Here is a 14178-nt window from a genome sequence, read left to right as displayed (position 1 = left end):
AGAACCAGAAATACCATTTGACCCAGCAATCCCATTACTGGGTATATACCCAAAGGATTATAAACCATTTTACTGTAAAGAAACATGCACATGTATGTTTATTGCAGTACTGTTCACAATAGCAAAGACTTGGAACCAACCCAAATGCCCATCAATGATACACTGGATAAAGAAAATGTGGCACATACACACCATGGAATACTATGCAGCCATAAAAAAGGATGAGTTTGCGTCCTTTGTAGGGACATGGATGCAGCTGGAAACCATCATTCTTAGCAAACTGTCACAAGAAGAGAAAACCAAACACCGCATGTTCTCACTCATAGGTGGGAACTGAACAATGAGATCACTTGGACTCGGGAAGGGGAACATCACACACTGGGGCCTATCATAGGGAGGGGGGAGGGGGGAGGGATTGCATTGGGGAGTTATACATGGTATAAATGATGAATTGATGGGTGCTGACGAGTTGATGGGTGCAGCACACCACATGGCACAAATATACATATGTAACAAACCTGCACATTATGCACATGTACCCTAGAACTTAAAGTATAATAAAAAAAAAAAAAAGAATAACCTAAAAAAAAAAAAAAAAAAAAAAAGGATGAGTTCATGTCCTTTGCAGGGACATGGATGAAGCTGGAAACCATCAGCAAACTAACACAAGAACAGAAAACCAAACACCACATGTTCTTACTCATAAGCAGGAGTTGAACAATGAGAACACGTGGACACAGGGAGGGGAACATTGGACACCGGGGCCTATCAGGGTGTGGGGAGGGATAGCATTAGGAGAAATACCTAAGGTAGATGATGGGTTGATGGGTGTAGCAAACCACCATGGCACGTGTATGCCTATGTAACCTGCACGTTCTGCACATGTATCCCAGAACTTAAAGTATAATAAAATAATTTTAAAAATTAATGTGAAAACACAAAGCACCTAGATTCACCAAAACAAATTTATTAAAGAAAGAATGAAATTGGAGGACAAGTATTACCTAAGACTTATTAAAAGCTGTAGTAATCAAGGCAGTTTTGATATTGGCAAAGATAAATAAATAAAAGGAACAGGATAGAAAGTCCAGAAATAGACACAGACATATATGGGAAAAAAATGCTGGTTGTCCTCCTTCTACTCCCTGATAGTTCGCATCATATACAAATTTAAAAACACTTTTAAAGAAAACTCGCCATCAGAGAAATGCAAATCAAAACCACAATGAGATACCATCTCACACCAGTTAGAATGGCAATCATTAAGAAGTCAGGAAACAACAGGTGTTGGAGAGGATGTGGAGAAATAGGAACACTTTTACACTGTTGGTGGGATTGTAAACTAGTTCAACCATTATGGAAAACAGTATGGCAATTCCTCAAGGATCTAGAACTAGATGTACCATATGACCCAGCCATACCACTACTGGGTATATACCCAAAGGATTATAAATTATTCTACTACAAAGACACATGTACACGTATGTTTATTGCGGCACTATTCACAATAGCAAAGACTTGGAATCAACCCAAATGTCCATCTGTGACAGACTGGATTAAGAAAAGGTGGCACATATACACCATGGAATACTATGCAGCCATAAAAAAGGATGAGTTTGCGTCCTTTGTAGGGACATGGATGCAGCTGGAAACCATCATTCTTAGCAAACTATCACAAGAACAGAAAACCAAACACCGCATGTTCTCACTCATAGGTGGGAACTGAACAATGAGATCACTTGGACTCGGGAAGGGGAACATCACGCACTGGGGCCTATCATGGGGAGGGGGGAGGGGGGAGGAGGGAGGGATTGCATTGGGGAGTTATACATGATATAAATGATGAATTGATGGGTGCTGACGAGTTGATGGGTGCAGCACACCAACATGGCATAAGTATACATATGTAACAAACCTGCACGTTATGCACATGTACCCTAGAACTTAAAGTATAATAAAAAAAAAAAAAAAGAAAACCACAGAGTAAAATATCCAAGTCTGAGAGCATAATTGCTACTCTGTAAACTAGCCTACACAGTAATTTTATCCTACTCTTTCCACTATAAACATTGTTTAATCTAGAAGAGCTGTGGGAATGTGGATTATTTATACAAACTAGATCATTATAAGTTAGATCAACTTGCTCTGGGATTGAATCCTACATATTATCTCGTAAGCTCTGTTGCTGCAGGAGGGCATTTCCAAGCTTGTCCAATTATGTTATTTAGAAATAATCTTCTATTATTTTTCCTTTATTTTCTTGTTTACTAAGTCTCCTATTGTTCCAAGGGTCCTGGTAAAGTGTGGTTAGCAGGAACTTTGAGCATTAAAAAAAAATCAAAGCTCAGTTGATGGAGAGAATAACTGAGAGCCTAAGAATATTTGAGAAAATGCCATGGGATTGTTCCGAACTTGCTTATACATCAGATCTAATTAGCAGCAAGTCCTTCACTTTTAATTCAGTAGAGGATGATCTCCAAGGTGATTTCAGGTTCTAAAATTTGTTTATTAAAAGTGAATAGAGCTTTTTATTTTTTATTTATTATTTTAGAGGTTTTATTTTCGGAGATCAAGCTTTTTGATGATATGAACAGTGAATCCGAATGCTTAATCTGTCTTTCAGAAGTTCATTTCAGGGTAATTATTTATGACCAAATCTGTATTTAATTCATGGAGTGAAACATCTTCAGAAGAGTATGTTTTTGGCATCTTTTACCTAGGGTCGCAATATTGGTGAAAAGGAAATGTTTCTCCCTAATCAAATGTTCACTAACCCTCTTTACCCTAGCATGGTATAAGGAATGAAATATACCATTCTATGAATTTGAGTTGTGGTTTTAATTAAAATTCTTATTTGTACTCAGTCTAAATTCTCAATGTAAGTCATCTTTAATTTTTTCCAGCACAGAACTCCTGAGTTGCTTTGGATAACTTAACACACACAAAAATTAACACTAAAAATTGTAGCTAGAGTCAAGTTTGGACAATCTTCTCAAAGAAGTCTAGCTGATATGAATAAATTGAGTTAAGAGAGAGTAAAAATTGCTAATATGCCGGGCACTCTCCTAAGTGTCTTACATGAATTCTTTTAATCCTCAGAATTATCCTATAAAGTAGACATAATTAATACTCCCATGTTACAGATGAAGAGAATTGAGGCACAGTAAGTTTCCCAACATTATACCACTATTAAATGATAAAGACAGGTTACAAACTCAGCAGCCAAACACTACTTTACAAGGGCTCTGTGTGAGACAAACTTACCTTGAACAGATCCTCAGAGATTCTGATTTAATTATTATGGAACGGGATGAGGGTGGAGGCGGTGGTCTGCTGAAGCCAACTTATACGGGATCATGAGGCTTGATCAAAAAATCTTCAGGAATTTTGCACTGATTGACTTTACTATCTCACATTGGTATGTTGAAATTGGCCATAGAAACAGTATTTATGCCATGGAAATCAGCAAATACTACAACTCAGCCTCCCAACCTGCAGCTCTGGTTGGTAAACATTTAGCAACAGATCACTGAGTGGAGAACAGATATCAGCATTTTGAAAAACTCCTCAGGTGATACTAAGATGCAGGAGGGGCTGAATACCACTGCTGATAGACAGACTGTTACCTGTAGTTTCTCCAAGGAGTGAGATCAGAGGAGGGAGAAGATGAGATGTTCACTTTTCACTATATTTGATAGGCACATGCATTTCTTTTATAAAATGATATGCCAAATTTAAAGAAATCAATAAAGAAATATATATTTTTCAAAATTATCTCTGCCTTTTACTTGCAGTTATATAAATAGCGCTGACTTATAGTTAGGGCATGGCAAAGGGATGGATGTAGTCGGCAATCAGGGACACTTCTTTGCCACAATCTCTGAAGAAAAGAGTCAGTTTGTGAAGAGCGAAGAATGGATTCTGCTCGGTAGACAGAACCCACCTCTAGGGAGGAGACTTTGTGTGGCTCTGGCTTCAGGTAGGAGATAAAGATCCAGGAAAGTCACCTGTTAGATAAAGGGAGATCTAACACCAGGGGACTGTAGCTCAGACATGAGACCAGACGTGAGATGATTGGCAAGAAGCTGGAGGAAACTTGTTCATGAAGGAATTTAATCCTAAGCAGCCAGACAGAATGGGGAAAATATGGAGAAGTAAGACTGTGGCCAATTTCCGAGACTTGGAAGACAAAAAGCTCAATTAACTTGGTCAAGGATAGGAGAGGACTAACAATAAAGGTGGCCTGACAATGACCCTAAACCTAAGTTTGGACCACAGTTGCAGGATCAAAAATATCTGACTGCCAGCATAGAAATTATGCAGGAACAGAGTAGCCACAAAGTCTATTGCAAGTATTATCACTTCAACAATTGTAATATTCTAAGAATTCTAATTGTTTCCTACAATGCAACTTCAGTAACATAAGCCAAAAAGAAAATGCCATTACAATTGGTCAACATAATGAGTTCACACCATCCCCATTACATTCTAGCTTTTATGTGACACAAATTCCTTATTTTGATCCCATTTTATGATTTTTAGAAAAGACCAACTAGTGTAGTAAAAGTGTATTAAAAATAAGAAAGGTAGGTGTAGACAGAACTGGATGGACTTAAAAGATACGGAATATAAATCATACAAGAGGCCAGAATATAAAGAAGATAGGTGTGTCCTCATTATGATGAAGTTGTCTTTAAATTTTCAATCAACACAGTAGAGGAAACTTTTGAGACTACAAAGTGACTCTTAATGCTGGACACCAAATGATATGATAGACAAATAACCTATTAAATCTTGTTGGTAAAACTTTGTCAGTAGCTTACTCGGATGCATCCTTTGAAAGCTGACTTATTTACTTGAAAGTAGTAAGTGTTACTGATACATCAAATAAAGTTACTACACACAAAACAAATTTCTGGAGCTCCTTGGGGACAGATATTCCTGTAGTGGCTACCACATGGTAGATATTCAATGAATATTTATAGAATTGAAAGGGTAGTGTGTGGCAATATGTGCATTGAAAGTCATTGGGGCAGATCTGAGTAGAAGTTTGCCTGGGAATTGACATGATGCTTCAGAGAAAGTTCTTGATGAGAGCATTTTAGTCATTGTGATGTGTCAACTTGGCTAGGCTATAATACTCAGTTATTTAATCAAACAGCAATCTAGGCATTGCTGTGTAGGTTTTTTTGTAGATGTGGTTAGCAGTTGCAATCAGTTGGCTTTAAGTAAAGGAGATTACTTTCAATAATATGAGTGGGCTTCATCTAACCAGCTGAAAGGCTTCATGAGCAACAACCGAGGTTTCCCAGATAAAGAAAGATTCTGATGCAAGACTATATCAGCTCCTGTATGAGCCTGTTGGCCTGCTCTGTGAACTTGAAACTTGCCAGCCCCCACAATTGCATAAGCCAATTCTTTCAAATAAATTTAAATTAAAAATACTTTGAAAATATATATTCTTTGAAAATATATACTGGTTCTATTTCTCTGGAGAATCCTGACTGATACAACCACTTACAAGAATAAAATGGGGAGTCTTCACTTATACCACTTAGTAACATAATATGTGCTTGACTTTTACAGATTTTTTGAAATGTTATTATCTTTCTGGTCTTTTTAAGTATAGTATTGGACTTACTTCACACTATATATGAGACTACAGTGTCATTTCCTTGTTAATTTCTCTAATTATATAGTTATCGAAATTTATTTATGTTAGGCCAGCTTAACTCCTCATGATATATTTTTTTCTATCCCTCTAGTTTGCTTTTACTATTTTCACAATGTAATAGACAAATCTCAGTAGACATATAAAAATAAAATGAACTTAATAAAATTGACTAAAAATATCTATAGGGAGCCAGAGTCAACTCAAAACTTTGTTAAGGACTTACTACTCTTGTTTTTCTGTTTTTCTTAAAACTTGCTTTACTAAATATATATTTGTATGTATTTTTTAAGCTTCCAGATATTTGAACCTCAGTAATAGAGTTTTGTGTTATCCTTACTTTTTATCTTTTTAATTTGTTCTTAATGCTTTCCACTAAGAATTGAGCACACACTTGGTGCCAAATACTGTTCTAGATTCTTGGGAAACGTCACTGAGAATGTACATTCTGGGATGGGGGTGTGGAGTAGTTGGGAGACAGATAATACATAGTCAACAAAATAAGTATATTATATTAAATATTTAAGGTCATACATACTAAGTAAAAACAAAAAAACAAAACAAACAAAACCCCAGAAAACAAAAAGAAATTGGAGGATGGAGCAAGATGGCAGAATAGAAGGCTCCACTGATCATTCCCCTTGCAGGAATGTCAAATTTTACAACTATCTGCACACAAAAAAGCACCTTCACAAAAATCCAAAATCACACAGCATCTCTAGATCCACATGGGGCCTTGGGGAACTCATCTCCCTGAAGGGTAGGACACAGGCCTGGCTGGCTTTGCCATCTACTGATTGTAGAGTTCTAGAGCCTTGAGCAAACACAGGTGGTAGCCAGGTAGTTGGTACAGCTTGCCTTGGGAGAGACCCACTTGCTGTGCTAGCTTCACGTCTGACTCAGGGCAGTTTCCGTGGTGGTGGCCACAGGGGTGCTTGTGTCACCGCACCCCCAGCTCCAGGCGATGGGTTGGGGGGGGAAGGAGAGAGAGAGAGAGAGAGAGAGAGAGAGAGAGAGAGAGAGAGAGAGAGAGAGAGAGAGAGAGACTGATTGTTTGGGAGAACGTAAAGGGAGAGAACAAGAGTATCTGCCTTGTAATCCAGGGAATTCTTCCAAATCTTAACCAAGACCAACAGGTGTTACTTCCACGAGTCTGCAAGAACCACAGTGTTATAGAGCTTGGGGCCTAAGTCCCTTAAAACACCTGGAAAGCCTTCCCCAGATTGTGAAGAGTACAATAAATACCTAACTTTTCCATGTCCAAAAACCAACCAACATCAACAAGCATCAAGAGCAGCCAGGGAAACATAACCTCACCAAACAAACTAAATAAGGCACCAGGGACCAATCTTGGAAAAACAGAGACGTGCGACCTTTCAGACAGAGAAGCTGAAATAGCTGTTTTGAGGAAACTTAATGAAATTCAGGATACCACAGAGAAGGAATTCAAAATTCTATCAGATAAATTTAACGAAGATATTGAAATAATTAAAAAGAATCAGGCAGAAATTTTGGAGCTGCATACCGAAGAACGCTTTAATAGCAGAATTGATCACAAGAATTAGTGAGCCTGAAGACAGTCTATTTCAAAATACATAGTCACAAGTGACAGAAGAAAAAAATACAAAACAATGAAGCATGCCTACAGGATCTAGAAAATAGCATGAAAAGGGCAAATCTAAGAGTTATTGGGCTTAAAGAGTAGGTAGAGAAAGAGATGTTAGCTTTAAAGAGGAGGTAGAGAAAGAGATAGGGATAGAAAGTTTATTCAAAAGGATAATAATTTTTACCCTAGAATAGTATATCTGGCAAAAATATCCTTCAAACATGAAGGAGAAATAAAGACATTTGCAGATAAAAACTGAGTTTTCATCATAATGATCTTTTACTTCTTTGGTCAATTCCTAGGTTTTTAATTTCATGTGTGGTTATTGTAAATGGGATTACTTTTTAAACTTCTTTTTCAAATTGCTTGCATGCTACTGATTTTAGTGTGTTGATTTTGTATCCTGCAACTTTACTGAATTTGTTGATCAGTTCTAATAGTTTTCTTGTGGAGTCTTTCGGGTTTTACACATATAGATCATATCCTCTATAAATAAGGATAATTTGACTTCTTCCTTTCCTATTTGGATGACTTTATATCTTTGTCATGTCTGATTTCTCTAGCTAGGACTCACAGTGCTATGTCGAATAACAGTGTTGACATCGGACATCCTTGTCATGTCTAGATCTTAGGGGAAAGGCTTTCAGTTTTTCCCCATTCAGTATGATACTAGTTGTGAGTCTGTTGTATATGGCTTTTATTATTAAGCTGTGTTCCTTCTATCCCTAGTTTTTTGAGTTTTTTTTTTTAATCATGAAGGGGTGTTGAACTTTACTAAATGCTTTTTCAGCACCCATTGTCATGATTACATGTTTTTGTCCTTTTTTCTGTTGACATAAGGTATCACACTGATTGATTTACATTTTTGGAACCATTTTTGCATTCCTCGGATAAATCCCACCGGGTCATGATAAAAGATCTTTTCGAAATATAGTTCAATTCTGTTTGCTAGTATTTTGTTGAAGATTTTTGCATCAATATTCATCGGAGCGATTGGCCTGTAGTTTTCTTTCTGTAATGTGTCTTTGTCTGGGTTTGGTATCAGGGTAACACTGGCCTAATAGAATGAGCTTGAAATTATTTCTTCTGCCTCTATTTTTTGGAACATTTTGAGTAAGATTGGTATTAGTTCTTCTCTAAATGTTTGGTAGAATTCAGCAGTGAAGCCATTGGGTCATGGGCTTTTCTTTGCTAGGAATATTTTCATTATGGGTTCAATCTTGTTACTTGTGATTAATATGTTCAGGTTTTGGATTTGCTCGTGGTTCAGTCTTACTTTACTGCATGTCAAGAAAATTATCCATCTCTTTTAGATTTTCAAATTTATTGGCATATTGTTGTTCATAGTAGCCACTAATGATTCTTTGAACTTCTGTGACATTGGTTGTAATGACTCCCTTTTCATCTCCAATTGTATTTATTTGGGTCTTCTCCCTTTGTTTCTTTATGAGTCTGGCTAAAGGTTTGTCAATTTTAAGTTTTCAAAAAAACCACCTTTTTGTTTTGTTGATCTTTTGCATTTTCGTCGATCTTTTGTATTTTCGTCATTTCAAATTCATTTATTTCTGCTGTAATCCTTATTTTTTGTTTTCTTCTCCTAATTTTGCATTTGGTTTGCTCTTGCTTTTCTAGCTCTTTAAGTGCATCATTGGGTATTTATTTGAAGGTTTTCTTCTTTTTTGATGTAGGCATTTATAGCTATCCATTCCCCTCTTAGTACTGCTTTTGCTGTACCACATAGGTTTTAGTATGTTGTGTTTCCATTATCATTTGTTCCAAGAAATTTTTCAATTTCCTTCTTAATTTTTTTCATTGATCCACTGGTCATTCTGGAACATATTGCTTAATTTCTATGTGTTTGTATGATTTCCAAAATTCATCTTGTTATTGATTTCTAGTCTTATTCTATAGTGATTAAAGAAGATGCTTGACATTATTTCCATTTCTTGAATGTGTTAAGACTTATTTTGTGACCTAACATATGGTCTATTCTTGAGAATGATCCATGTGCTAAGTAGAAGAATGTGTATTCTGCAACTGTTAGATGAAATGTTATGTAAATATCTAGTGGGTTTATTTGTTCTATACTGCAGATTAAGTCAGTTGTTTCTTTGTTGATTTTATGTCTGGAAGATCTGTCCAATGCTGAAAGTAGAGTGTTGAGGTCTCCAGCTATTATTTTACTGGGGCCTATCTCTGTCTTTAGCTTTAATAGCATTTGCTTTATATATCTGAGTGCTCCGTTGTTGGGTGCATGCATATTTGCAATTATATCCTCTTGCTAAATTGATTCCATCATTACATAATGACTGCGTCTCTCCTTACCGTTTTTGACTAGAAATGCATTTTGTCTGATAGAAGTATAGCTACTCCTGCTCTTTTTTTGGTTTCCATTGGCATGGAATATCTTTTTCCATCCCTTTATTTCTAGCCTATGTGTGTCTTTATAGGCGAAGCATGTAATAGTTCTGTTTTTTTTTTCATCCATTCAGCCACTCTATGTCTTTTGATTGGTGAGTTGAGTACATTTACATTTAATGTTATTATTGATAAGTAGGGACTTACTCCTGCCATTTTGTTATTTGTTTTTCTGGTTGTTTTACAGTCTTGTCTTCCTTCTTTCCTTTGTTTCCATTTTCCTTTTAGTGAAGGTGTTTTTCTCTGAGGGTATGCTTTGATTTTTTCCATTTTTGGTGTATATTTTATGTTTTTCAAGTTGAACTTATCATGAAGCTTGCAAATCCAATCACACTACCCACTATTTTAAACTTCTGATAACACTGATTGCATAAGCACACAAACAAACATGTAAAAAGAAAACTAACAAAAACTCTACTCTTTATTTATTTATTTTGCAGTTGTTTTTTGTTTTGTTTTGTTTTGTTTTGTTTTTGGAGATGGAGTTTCCTTCTTGCCCAAGCTAGGGTGCAATGGTGCAATCTTGGCTCACTGCAACCTCTGCCTCCCAGGTTCAAGTGATTCTCCTGCCTCAGCCTCCCGAGTAGCTGGGATTACAGGCACCCGCCACCATGCCAGGCTAATTTTGTATTTTTAGTAGAGACAGGGTTTCACCACATTGGCTAGGCTGGTCTCAAACTCCTGACCTCAGGTGATCTGCCCGCCTTGGCCTCCCAAAGTGCTGGGATTACAGGCATGAGCCATCGCGCCTGGCCTGTTTTTTTGTTTTGTTTTGTTTTTTATTAGTTATACTTTAAGTTTTGAGATACATGTGCAGAATGTTCAGGTTTGTTACATAGGTATACATGTGCCATGGTGGTTTGCTGCACCCATCAACTCGTCATCCAGGTTTTAAGCCCCGCATGCATTAGATATTTGTCCTAATGCTATCCCTCCCCCGCCCCTCACCCCCTGACAGGCCCCAGTGTGTGATGTTCCCCTCCCTGTGTTCATGCATTCTCACTGTTCAACTCCCTCTGATGAGTAAAAACATGCAGTAAAACTCTACACTTTAACTTCATCCCCTGGCTTTTTAACTTTTTTTTTCCTTTATGTCTTATTGTACTGTCTACATCTTGAAAAGTTGTTGTATTTATTATTATTGTTGTTACTATTATTATTATTATTATTATTATTGAGACAGTCTCACTCTGTCGCCCAGGCTGGAGTGCTGTGGCATGATCTCGGATCACTGCAAGCTCCACCTCCCGGGTTCACACCATTCTCCTGCCTCAGCCTCCCGAGTAGCTGGGACTACAGGCACCCACCAGCAAGCCCGGCTAATTTTGTTTAACTTTTTTATTTTTTATTTTTAGTAGAGATGGGGTTTCACCATGTTAGCCAGGATGGTCTTGGTCTCCTGACCTCGTGATCCGCCCGTCTTGGCCTCCCAAAGTGCTGGGATTACAGGTGTGAGCCACTGCACCCAGCCTGTATTTATTATTTTTGATTGGTTCATCATTTAATCTTTCTACTTGAATAGTTTACACACCGCAGTTACAGTGTTATAATATTCTGTGTGCTTACTATTACCAGTGAGTTTTGTACCTTCAGATGATTTCCTCTTGCTCATTAACATCCTTTTCTTTCACATTGAAGAATGCCCTCAGAATTTCTTGTAGGACAAGTTTGGTGTTGATGAATTCCCTCAGCTTTTGTTTGTCTTGGAAGGTCGTTATTTCTCCTTCATGTTTGTAGGCTATTTTTGCCAGACATACTATTCTAGGGTAAAAGTTATTTTCCTTCAGCACTTTAAATATGTCATGCCACTCTCTCATGGCATTTAAGGTTTCCACTGAAAAGTCTGCTGCCAGACATATTGGCGCTCCATTGTATGTTATTTATTTTTATTACTATTTTTTTTCTCTTGCTGCCTTTATGATCCTTTCTGTATCCTTGATTTTGGGGAGTTTGATTATTAAGTACCTTGAGATAGTCTTCTTATGGTTAAATCTGCTTGGTGTTCTTGAATGTTGATATTCTTTCTGAATGTTGATTTGGGAAGTTCTCCATTGTTATCCCTTTGAATAAACATTCTACCCCATCTATTTCTCTGCCTCCTCTTTAAGGCCAGTAACTCAGAATTGCCCTTTTGGAGCTATTTTCTAGATCTTTTAGACACAGTTCATTGTATTTCATTCTCGTTCCTTTTGTCTCCTCTGACTGTGTATTTTCAAATAGCCTGTCTTCAAGCTGACTAATTCTTTCTTCTGCTTGTTCCATTCTACTCTTAAAAGACATTCTTCAATATGCCAGTTGAATTTTTCAATTCTAGAATTTCTGCTTGATTCTTTTTAACTATTTCAGTCTCTTTGTTGAATTTACCTTATAGAATTTTGAATTATTTCTCCGTGTTATCTTGAGTTTTTTTAGTTTCCTCAAAACAGCTATTTTACATTCTCTGAAAGGTCATATATCTCTCATTCTTCAGGATTAGTTCCTGGTACCTTATTTAGTTCACTTAGTGAGGCTATATTTCCCTAGATGATGTTGATGCTTGTAGATGTTCATCTGTGTCCGGGTATTGGAGAGTTAGGTATTTATTGTATTCTTCACAATCTGGGCTTATTCATGCCCATCCTTCTTGGGAAGGCTTTCCAGGTATTCAAAGAGACTTGGGCCTAGAGTCAAATAATACTATGTTTATTTCAGACTCATAGAGGTACTGTGTTGGTAGACTTGGATACGATTTGGAAAAGTTCTCTGTATTACACCAGGCAGAAACTCTTGTTCTTTTTCCTTACTTTATCCCAAACTGAGTCTCCCTCTCTGTGCTGAGCTACCTAGACCTGGGATTGTGGTGATGCAAGCACCACTGTGGCCACCACCACTGGGATTGTGCTGGTTTAGATCTGCATCCAGCACAGCACTGAGGTCTTTCCCAGAGCCCTTCCTTTTAGGGTGGCAACTTCCCCCATGCCCCGGGCATTTCCAGAGATGCTGTCTGGGATCCAGGGATAGGAGTCAAAAACCTTAGCAGTTGACATGATGTTCTATTTTACTGTGGCTAAGCTGGCACTCACACTTCAATACCAAATCCTCCTCGCTCTTCCCTCCCCTTTCCACAGTCAGTAGAGCCTCTTCCTGTGGCCACCACCACTGGTCCACAGGGGTTCTGCCAAGCTACTGATGATGTTCACGTAAAGCCCAATGTCTCTTCTGTCAGCATATAGAAAATGCTGCCAGGATTGGGCTCACCCTTCAGAGCAGTGGGCTCCCTTCTGGCCCAGGGCAAGTTCAGAAATGCTGTTTAAAAGCCTAGGCCTGGACTTGGTGACCCCAAGAACTTCCTTGTTGTTCTACCCTACTGTGGCCAAGCTCATACCTAAGGTGCAAGACAAAGTCCCCTTTACTTCCCCCCACCTTTTTTTTTTTTACTTTTTACTTTTCTCAAACAGAAGGGGTCTTTCACCATAGCCACCACAGCTGGGAATGTTCTGGGTCATCCCTGAAGCCAGCACATCTCAGAGCCCACGGCCCACAGTGTACTCCGTGGGTATCACTGCTGGTTATTAAAGGCCCAGGGGCTCCTTAGTTAGCAAGTGATGCATCCTGCCAGGATTGGGTCCTTCCCTTCAAAGCAGTGGGTTCCCATTTTGCCAGTGTGTACTAGAATTGTCGTCCAGGAGCCAGGGCCTGGAATGGAGGTCTCAACACTGCATGGTGCCCTATACTACTGTGGCTGAAGTGATATTCAAGATGCAAGACAAAGTCACAAAGTCCTCTTTTCTCTTCCCTCTCCTCTCCTTAAGCAGAAGAAAGGACTCACTTTCATTGCTGCAAGCTGTACTACCTGGGGTTGGGGGAGGGATGGTGCAAGTATTCCCTTAAGCCATACCAGCTGGTGTCTCCCTAGGTCACATGCCACCCTAGTTCACTAGCTTTAAGACCAACCTAGCACTAGGAATTTCCTAAGAATTGCAGTCCTTGTGTCCTAGACTGCATTTCAAGTTTGCCTAGGAACCCAGAGCTCTTCAGCTTGCAGTGACGAGGCTTGCCAAGAAACTCAAGTTCTAGCTGCTGGGACAGGCAATTCTCCTCTGGCTAAGTCTGGTCCAAATGCTTACTCTGTGTGCTGGCTTAGACCAGTATGGCTTTATTCTGCTCTATGACAGGGCAGCACTGAGCTCAATTTACAGTCCCCCAGTTGCTGGACTCTTCCTACCCAAAGTGCACAGATTCCCTCTTGGCACTGCACACCTGGTGCTGGGTATGAGGGAGGCAGCAAACTGTCTCTGCTGCCCTCTTCAGTGCCTCTTTTATCGATATGAAGTTAAAACTAGGTGCTGTAATTGCTTACCTGCTTTTTGGTTCTTGCGACTATGGTTTTCTGTGTGTAGATAGTTGTTAAAGTTGGTGTTCTAGTGTGCGGATAAATGGTGTAGGCTTCTATTCTGCCATGTTGCTCTGCCCACCTCATTTTCAATCTATGCTTGTCCTAGAC

The sequence above is a fragment of the Rhinopithecus roxellana genome, chromosome 7, assembly GCF_007565055.1.
Source record: "Rhinopithecus roxellana isolate Shanxi Qingling chromosome 7, ASM756505v1, whole genome shotgun sequence".
Taxonomy (NCBI): domain Eukaryota; kingdom Metazoa; phylum Chordata; class Mammalia; order Primates; family Cercopithecidae; genus Rhinopithecus; species Rhinopithecus roxellana.
This window is presented reverse-complemented; position numbering follows the sequence as displayed.